The sequence below is a fragment of the Eubalaena glacialis genome, chromosome 14 (genome assembly GCF_028564815.1).
Source record: "Eubalaena glacialis isolate mEubGla1 chromosome 14, mEubGla1.1.hap2.+ XY, whole genome shotgun sequence".
Taxonomy (NCBI): Eukaryota; Metazoa; Chordata; class Mammalia; order Artiodactyla; family Balaenidae; genus Eubalaena; species Eubalaena glacialis.
The window spans coordinates 41,168,903-41,179,230 of NC_083729.1; positions in this window are offsets into that span (position 1 = coordinate 41,168,903).

Sequence of the window (10,328 nt, forward strand, 5' to 3'; positions counted from 1 at the left end):
CCGTGTCCTCAAGTCCATTCTCTATATCTGCGTCTTTATTCCTGTCCTGCCCTTAGGTTCTTCAGAACCATTTTTTTGTTTTTGTTTTTTAGATTTCATATATATGTGTCAGCATATGGTATTTGTTTTTCTCTTTCTGACTTACTTCACTCTGTATGACAGACTCTATGTCCATCCACCTCACTACAAATCACACAATTTCGTTTCCTTTTATGGCTGAGTAATATTCCATTGTATATATGTGCCACATCTTCTTTATCCATTCATCTGTCGATGGACACTTAGGTTGCTTCCATGTCCTGGCTATTGTAAATAGAGCTGCAATGAACATTGTGGTACATGACTCTTTTTGAATTATAGTTTTCTCAGGGTATATTCCCAGTAGTGGGATTGCTGGGTCAAATGGTAGTTCTATTTTTAGTTTTTTAAGGCACCTCCATACTGTTCTCCATAGTGGCTGTATCAGTTTACTACTTTCCTTCTTGAAGCCTTGGTTTCTTTATAAGCTGGTGATAATAATATACCAATTTTATAGAGTTGTTGTAAGAATTATTAAAAAGTAAAATCATGACATACAAATATAAAATGAACACCTGTCAAAGATTGTATATAACTCATTAATTTAAAAGGAAAGCAGTAAGATTATACCACTGGCTTAAAGGAGAATTCAAAGAACCACTCGTGATATAGGCGATAAGGAATGCTGAAATGAGTTTAAAAATAGGTGCAAACTGAGTTTATCCACAAGGCAGTAATCAATTGCATTCCACTGGGCACATTTCATTTGCATTTCAACTGACAAATTTATTTGCGTTGTTATTAGTTTTCTACATCTCACAGAGTTGTAGAATAGCTAAAAAAAAAAAAATCATAACCCAGCTCATGCCCAGTTTTCTATTGAATAAATCCAGTAATCTTTTTGGTCCATTTCAAAGTCTTTCTCACACTTAATTAAATAGAGGTAATGCATATAGAGTGCTTGGCAAAGAGTAAGTGGTCAATAAAAGCTAGGTATTATAAAAGTCAGTGAAATTAATAGTAATAATAAAAATCTTTTGCACTGCTGGCAGAGTTATCACCCTGAAGTGAAGCTTTGGTCATGACACCTTCTCAAAAACTTTCAGTGACTCATCATCGTCTCTGAAATAAATTCTACACTTCTTAGCTGGACATTTAAGGTTCTCTGATCTGTCCCCATCCAGACTTGCCAGTTCATTTCCTACACCTAACTCCCTGCAAGATCTGTCATGGTGCCTGGAATTTCACCCTTAGGGATCAAGCTTTGTGGATATTGAAGACTTTTGGGTCTCTCAGCACTCCCTCTGAAAATGTAAATGCCACCAAAGGAGGATTTTGCCTGGACATGATCTGGCAGCACCACAGTTGTCCAACTAGTAAGTGTATCAGTCTGCTCAGGCTGCTACAACAAAATACCATAGGCTGGTGACTTAAACAACAGACATTTACTTTCTCACAGTTCGGGAGACTAGAAGTCCATGATCAAGGTGCCAGCTGATTTGATTTCTGATGAGCGCTCCCTTCGAGGTTTGCAGACAGCTGTCCTCACATGGCCTTTCCTCTGTGCATGAGGAGGGAGAGAAAGACCTCTGTTGGCTCTTGCTCCTCTTATAAGGAGACTAGTCCTATTGGATCAGGGCACCACCCTTATGGCATTTTTAAACCTTAATTACCTCCCTAGAGGCCCTATCTCCAAATACAGTTATATTGGGGGTTAGGGCTTCAACCTTTGGATTTTAGGGGGATACAATTCAGTCCATAACAGCAAGGTGCAAGAAAACAGAAGGTGACCAAAAATGGAGATGGGGAAGTCTGGCCTCATCATTATACCACAAACCAGTTCTGCTGAGCTTTCCTTGCGGTAAGGCCAGCTCTCACCTGGATGACTCTGCACATGGCTCCCATATCTCCGAACACCAACCCCAGCTGGGGAAGATGGTGGGTGGCTGGACTGGGTTCTTTCTTGCCATCTCTCAGCCTCCAGTGGGTGTCTCACTTAATTTAAAAACCTCGGACAGCTGCCTAGGTCTGGCTGAGATTTTCACTGGGAGAGAAATACCCAGCAATGCTACCAGGGTCTCTTTACAGGTTCTTAAGATTATATGGTTTACATTTCTCGGCAGCTGAAACATGATTTTCTTTGTTCACACATTTGATTTTTTTTTTTTTTTTTTGGTCCAGACATGTTTGTTTCAAAGAGGTCTTTCTTTCATACCACTTTTTTAGAGACATTATAGGGAATGATTTGGCTTAATCACAATAATCTAGCCCATCTTCATGCTAATAGGTGAAAAAAATTTACAAAATAAACATATAGCTTTTGGGTAGTCAAGCACCCGGGATTAACGAATGAAGTTTTTGATCTTGGGAAAAGTATTATTTTTCAAAGTGTGTTATATGCCAAACTTAATGACCAAGGTTTGCAGGAAGACATTTGGGTACTTTCAGGAGCAAATTTAGGGTAGGCACTATCATATGAAATTGTTTGCCAAGTGAGTGCATATCATTTCCTATTATTGTGGTTTATTAATTGGAAGCCCAGTGGGATGAGAGTGTTAACTGGTACTTACATTAATTGAGGCAGCGAGACATAGTGAAAAAGGAGAAAAAAGATGACATACTAGCTTTGTAGTCTAACAGATCCGAGTTTGTCACTTACTAGCTCTGACATTGGGTAAGTCCCTTAATTTTCTAGGCCACAGTTCCCTTATCTATCAAATGAATGTTGATGACCTCTAAGGTTCTGTGTTAGCATAGTTTTAGTTGCTATAACAAGCTCCACAATTCTAGTGGCATAACACAATAAAGATACTTAAAATAATTTTGATTGAATTTTTATCCTAATTGAATTGTAACAAGCATGTTGAAAAATGCACACATCAAAGATTGTAGCTCAATTAAGTTATATAAAGTGAACACTCATGCAAGCAGTACTCCAGGAACACCTTTTGTTTGCCCCGACCACTCCCCTCTCCAAGTTCCTCAAAGCAACCACTATTCTGATTTCTAACACCTTAAAGTAGTTTTGCTTGTTTTTATATAAATGGAATCATATAGTAAGTATAGTTTTGTGTTTGGCTACTCTAAGGAAGATTCAAGTATGAGATTCATATATATTGTTGCATGTAGCATTAATTCACTAATTTTGATATTGTGTGAATACATCAAAATTTATCCATCATTTGATGGTTATTATGAATAATACTGCTATGAACATTCTTGTACATTCTTAAAAAATTTTTATTGAAGTATAATTGATTTACAATATTATATTCGTTTCAGGTGTACAACATAGTGATTCGATATTTTTATAGATTAGACTCCATTTAAAGTTATTACAAAATAATGTAATATATTTCCCTGTCTTGTACAATATATCCTCACTGCTAATTTACTTTATGCATACTAGTATGTAGCTCATAATTCCCTATCCCTATCTTGCCCCTATCCCCTTCCCTCTCCCCACTGGTTGCCACTAGCTTGTTCTCTATATGCGTGAGTCTGCTTCTTTTTTGTTACACACACTCATTTGTTTTATTTTTTATATTCCACATATAAATGATAAAAGAGTATTTGTCTTTTTCTGACTTATTTCACTTAGCATAATACCCTATAGGTCCATCCACATTGTTGCAAAGAGCAGAATTTCATTCTTTTTTCATGGCTGAGTAATATTCCATTGTATATATTTATACACCATATCTTCTTTATCTATTCATCTTTTGATAGACACAGGTTGCTTCCATATCTTGGCTATTGTAAATAATGCTGTGCTGAACATTGGGGTGTATCTATCTTTCGTATCAGTGTTTTCGTTTTCAATGGATATATACCTGGGAGTAGAATTGCTGAATCATATGGTAGTTCTATTTTTAGTTTTTTGAGGAACCTCCATACTGTTTTCCATTGTGGCTGCACCAATTTACATTCCCACCAACAGTGTACTGGAGTTCCCTTTTCTTCGTGTCCTTACCAACATTTGTTATTTGTAGACTTTTTGATAATAGCCTTTTTGAGAGGTGTGAGCTGATATCTCATTGTGGTTTTGATTTGCGTTTCTCTAATAGTTTGCAATGTTGAGCATTTTTCCGTATGCCTGTTGGTCATCTGTATGTCTTCTTTGGAAAAATGTCTATTCAGGTCTCCCACCCATTTTTTAATTGGGTTGTTTGTTTTTTTGATGTTGAGGTGTATAAGCCGTTTATATATTTTGGATATTAACCCCTTATTTGTCATATCATTTGCAAATATTTTCTCCGGTTCAGTAAGTTGTCTTTTTGTTTTGTCGATGGTTTCCTTTGATGTGCAAAAGCATTTAAGTTTAATTAGGTCCCATTTGTTTATTTTTGCTTTTCTTTCTTTTGCCTTAGGAGACAGATCGAAAAAAATATTTCTGCAATTTATGTCAGAGTGTTCTGCCTATGTTCTCTTCTAAGAGTTTTATGGTTTCAGGTCTTACATATAGGTCTTTAATCCATTTTGAGTTTACTCTTGTGTGTGGTGTGAGAAAATGTTCTAATTTCATTCTTTTACATGTACAATAGCGTCCAGTTTTCCCAGCACCACTTATTGAAGAGACTGTCTTTTCTCCATTGTATATTCTTGCCTCTTGTCAAAGACTACTTCACCGTTAAGTGCGTGGGTTTATTTCTGGGCTCTTTATTCTGTACCATTGATATTTGTGTCTGTTTTTTTGCCAGTACCATGCTGTTTTGATTACTTTATAGTATAGTCTGAAGTCAGGGAGTGTGATACCTTCAGCTTTGTTCTTTTTTTTTCTCAAGATTGCTTTGGCAATTCGGGGTCTTTTGTGGTTCCATATAGATTTTAGGATTATTTGTTCTACTCCTGTGAAAAATGTCATGGGTATTTTGATAGAGATTGCATTAAATCAGTAGATTGCTTTGGGTAGTATGGCCATTTTAACAATATTAATTCTTCCAATCCAAGAACATGAATATCTTTCCATTCCTTTGTATCATCCTCAATTTCTTTCTTATCATATAATCAGTCATATTTATTTTATTTATTATGTTGTCTTTTATAACCTTGTTTTTTATTTCCTTATTTGTCATGGACTGAGATTAGAGTATCCTAAGGCTGATGTGTTTTTTCTCTACTTCTCTTTGAATCACCTAGACATTTTGTTTTATGAGTATTGCTCTAGAGTTCATAGATGTTCATACTCTTTTATCTTCTTTGAGATTTGCACCCTTCGGCAATATAAAATATCCTTCTTTGCCTTGTTAAATACTTTTTGGCCTGAATCCAACTTTTGTATAACATTCAGATTGTGATTTTTAAAAAAAAATTTTTATATGCTATTGGGGAGGAAGAAATTTTCCTCTACCCTTCTAGGTTCTTCTGGCTGCTCTAAGAATTAAATTTACATGAGACAGGTTAGCAGGAGAAAATCAAACAAAAGTTTAATAACATATACATGGGAGGGACCCAGAAAAACTGAGTAACTTGCCAGAATGACCAAAGCCCTCACCTTAAATACCATCATCAGCTAAAGACAAAAATGAATGTTGAGGGTGGGGAGAGTCAGTTTTGGAGGTTACAGGAAAACACAGTAAACAAAGGACAGGATGTGATGCAGGTTTAAGTCATTGTCTTCTCCACTGATAAGAGTTTCTAGAGATTTGGTCATCCTCTTCTTAGTACAGCCAAGGAGACACCCCTACAAATGGAGATTTCCCTTATAAATGTAAATGTTTCTTACAAAAGGGCAACTCCTGCTTGGTTTTCAGAGTTTCTCCCATGTCTGCTGTTTCTTAGAAAATAACCAGCTTTAAATATTATGCCAATGACACATGTTGGGGTGGCAAAGTTTGCTCTCCTGCAATGCGTTTGCCTAGTATATTTTTGTCTATTCTATTATTTTCATCTTTTCTGAGACTCTATATTCAACATAGACTTGAACTATATGTTGTGATCCAATCTGAATGTATTTTTCTCTAAAGAGATAACTTTAGCCCATTCACATTTATTGGTATGATAAATATAAAATACCTCAATCCTCTATTTCTTTATATAGGATCTATTAATTTTCTGTTGGCCAATGGATAGAATTAATGTATTATCTTTTCCTCTTTTCTCCTGCTCCACCTCCTGATACTCCATTTATATTATCTTTCTTACTGTCTGACTTTGTACTGTTCTGTATAATTTGGTCTTTGTCACTTGATTTTTTTTTTACGCTTAAATAATATCCTTTATTCTCAGCAGAATCATTGTATCTACCTACCTCTCATCTTCTTTCTTCCTTCTGTCAGTTTTTGTTACAATTCCACATTGTCAGGACATATAAAATTTACCTTTTGTTCTGTTACCTTATACTCACATTTGTTTTAGTTTTAGCAATGCATTTAAGCAAAGGAAACTGCTCTCCACAAGTCCTTTTGCCATCATTTTTTCAGTAATGTCTTAGTTGGATGAAGTTTAGCTTCTACTAATTTCCTTAAGAAGGGCTTATGCCAATGATCCTATCTGTTTTATTTAATGTAAATCACAATTTTATTTAAACTTAAAAATCTTTGAGTCTCACTTTCTTTTCTTTTGCAGATTTCATAGGTGTTATGCCACTCTTTTTTCCACTACTGAATTCGCTGTGAAGAGGTTCAAGGCCAAGCTTGTTTTTTTTCCCTTTGAATTTTGTGACTCTTTTTTCTAGCCACCCAAAAGCTTCCTTCTTCATCTTTGATATTGATGCAGAAAACTTGGCCTCTGTGCAGCAGTGCCTAATCAAATCTCAGAGACAGAGTTTTGGGTGAAGTAGAAAAGAATAGCTTTATTGCTTTGCCAGGCAAAGGGGGACACAGCGGGCTGTTGCCCTCGAAACTGTGTGTCCCAACCCAGGTGGATTTGGTAAAGAGTTTTATAGCAATGGTTCAAGGGTGGGGTTGCTAATAAGATTAGGATATGTGCAGGGCCTGCACTCCTTTAATCTGGTCTCAGGTAATCTCTTGATGAGCTTCTCTGGTTCCTTTAATCAGGTGGTCTTTTCTGGAATGAAGAATGCTAACTCCATTTGTTGGGGGTTTTGGTTCTGTAAAGAGCTCAAAGATACTGTTATATGTATCCCTTGAGGCAGAACCAGCACCCTGCCTCAAGGCTGCACTATTGTTTCTTGGCTGTTCCTCCATTGTCTCTGCATCCCCTCCCTTCTCTGATTAGCAGCTGTTTGAACCTGCCCTTTGGAACTCAGGGAAGGTCATGGAGGCCGGACAGAAAGGCTTCCATACCCAGGAGCCCCACAGGGTCCTACTCGGTTTTAATATCTGGAATATGTATTAAGATATGTCTTGGTACTGGCCGTTCAACGTCACTTACCTCTAGTATATGGTGTGCCCTTTCAATAGATAGGTTCAAGTTTTAAAAAATTATATCTTACAGTATTGTGGAAATAAACTCAGAACACCCAAACAACAATGAACCAAGGCTATTTATTCAGAGCTTACTATACAAGGAAGTCAGTAAATATCATTTGTGTGTGACAGAAACTCAAAGTAGGCAGAGGAGTGGGAAAGCTTTATGGTGGCCAAAAGGGTAGACTTCAGGTGTGCCCTGAATGGAGGAAGGTTTGGGCATGGGGAAACTTTAGGTAGTCTAACTATAAGCGGGGTGTCCTATGTGACTGGTTTGGGGAGCATATTTGGCTTTCTCTGATTATTTCTAAATGGAAGTGTGGGCAAAATTAAGGAGGCTGGCAGTATTGATCAGGTCCTGGCCATTTTGGGCTACTTGCTACTAGGAAAATTGTTCTGTTTCCTGGGCTGCAGAGAGTGAATCATAATTGTATTCTTATATGTGGTCTGAATATTGTCCAGTTGTATATTCAGTCTCAATTTTTATTTTTTCCATTATTTACACTTTCTTCCTTGGCATTCTAATTATCCTTACTTTGGCTACCCTTTATCTTCATATCAATCATCTCTCAAGTCCTTTTAAACTTCCACTTTTCCTGTCCCTTTTTTATGTCTCATACAGTGTTCACTGGTGTTTATTTTTCCTTTTGCTCCTTCTGATTTTGCCTTTCTTTTTGTGATTGCTTTATTTCTATTTGTTCTACTCCATTCCCGAATGCTGCCAGTCTATATTTAATCTCCTTTTCTTGTGCTATGCATTCCCTGAGCTCTTGCATCTGTGCTTTATACTCCCGTTTAATAGAAGGAATTGTTTTATTAGGTATTTTAAATTTCCATCACAGTTTCATTTTCTCCATGACAACACTGTTCTGTGTTCTTCATAGCCATTTGCTTTTCTTGATTTTTGTCTTCATTTTAAAATTCTTATATTATCTTTGTGTAAATCCTATGCTTTTAAAAAAATTATTCAACTTTAAAAGAGGCAAGTTGTTCTTGGTCTACTAAATGTTATATAAGGGAGGAGCCAAGGCTATTTAGATTAAATTTTTTTGTTTGTTTTTTGTCTTTGTTTTTTTTGGTGATCCAGGGTTTTGTGTGTGAGTTTATTTAGACTTTACTTTTCTTCATCTAGTGAAGACAGTCAGCTTTGTTGCTCTTTATTCATTATTTATTTACTATTACTATTATATGTATGACTGTCTTCTCCTCTGATGCTACAGACACAGACTGAAGACATGCCATTTATCCCAGCCTCCTCTGTTTCTGGTATCTCACTAATGCACCCCAGTTTGTATATTCCTGTCCTTCCTATTACAAACTAACATTTACATCATGCTGTGTACCCCTCACGGTGTACCCCTCACCTTCAAGAAGTATATGTTGTCTCATAGTTTAGGGTAGCTGTGGCTGAGTCTTCCTTTGCAGAATCTTTTTTTTTTTTTTCCTGCTTCTTCCTACATGGCCCCTTCTCACTTACAATGGTTGTTTAAAGCTTTTGCATTTTTGGGCGTGGGGGTGAAGGTGGGGAACTGAGGTTTTAACTGTCTACCAGTTGTTGAAAATGGACTTTGTTTCTTTTTGTTCTTGCCACTTTTGGATGATTTTATATATTTTTTTAGGAAAATAAGAGGGAAATGTTGATTCTTTGCCATCATATTGAAACCATTTCAGAGTTGCCCTGTAAGGGACACAGGGAAAGATGGCATCTGGCAGTGACTGGGAATGTCCCACGGCATGGCTGACTCAAAAGAAGAGATCCCATCGCTTCTGTGGCCAGATCAGTCTCTTACTCTGATCTGTTCCCCCACTTCAGCTGTCATTTAAATTGTTGCACAGTAGTCCTCATTTAAAAAAAAAAATCTTAATTATAAGGTATAACAATCAGGCCTCTGGTCTCTGCCTTTAGAAAAAAATACATCTTCTTTATCTTTTTATTGTCAAATGGTGGAAGACAGACTGCAGATAAGTGTTTGAATTAGTATTTTGGGGAGAAATTGGGAAATAAAGTTTAGACTTTGGTCTTACTTGGTGACACATGATAGAGAAAATATTAAAAAATTTTTTTCTCCTTGAATCAACCTTTCTTATAAAATCATCCTAGATCTGGTCTTAGAAGAAGATGAAAAGACAGTAATCTCTGGAATGTGATTTTGAGAGGAAAGCCCCCTGGAAACCGCCCCCCCCCCCCACCACTGAGTGTGTCATCTGGGGACTCTTTTTCCTGCTTGAGTTTGCAAGGACAGCCATGAATCCCTTCAAGCCTGCCCCTTCAGTCCTCATCCAGATTTCCATGGGCAAGGCAAAGCACTAAGGATGCGTTCTAATCAGTACTGAACTATTAGCCATTCTTCTTCTCATTTGATTCTGTTAAAAAACAAAATTGAACAGAGTTAATTTAAATATCTAAATGGTTTTATTCACTGATTCATGAATCAGGCAGCATTCCATCTAGCAATTAGAAGGGTGCTCTGAGGGGTTGTACAAAATGGGAGGTTTTTATAGGAAGAAAGGTGGGACAGCGAAGCTATTAGCAAAAGAAAAGAGAGGATTATTTTTAGGCCAGGACATCTTTTTTTGGGGGGGGGGGGAAGAGAATGGTACAGGTTTTATCATGCAGATTGCCTCTTCTTCCTCTGGGGGATGGAGAGGGCTCACGTGGCAGATAGCTCCCAAACTGGTTGATTAAGTTTATACTTCTGGAGAAGGTTGAAACCACAGTGAGGTTGGGTATTAAATCTCAGTTTGCTATCATAGGCTTTTAGCATAACTGATACCATTTTGGGCCTGTGGTTTTTCTATTTAACAATTCTCACAGTAGTCCTTTGAACAAAACCTCCCGGACAGTTTTCTGACTCTTCCTCCTAGGGTGACAGCTGTTGGAGCTGAGGGCAGGCTGACCCCAAATATGCCTCAAGGGTATATTGATTATTCTGAATTAAA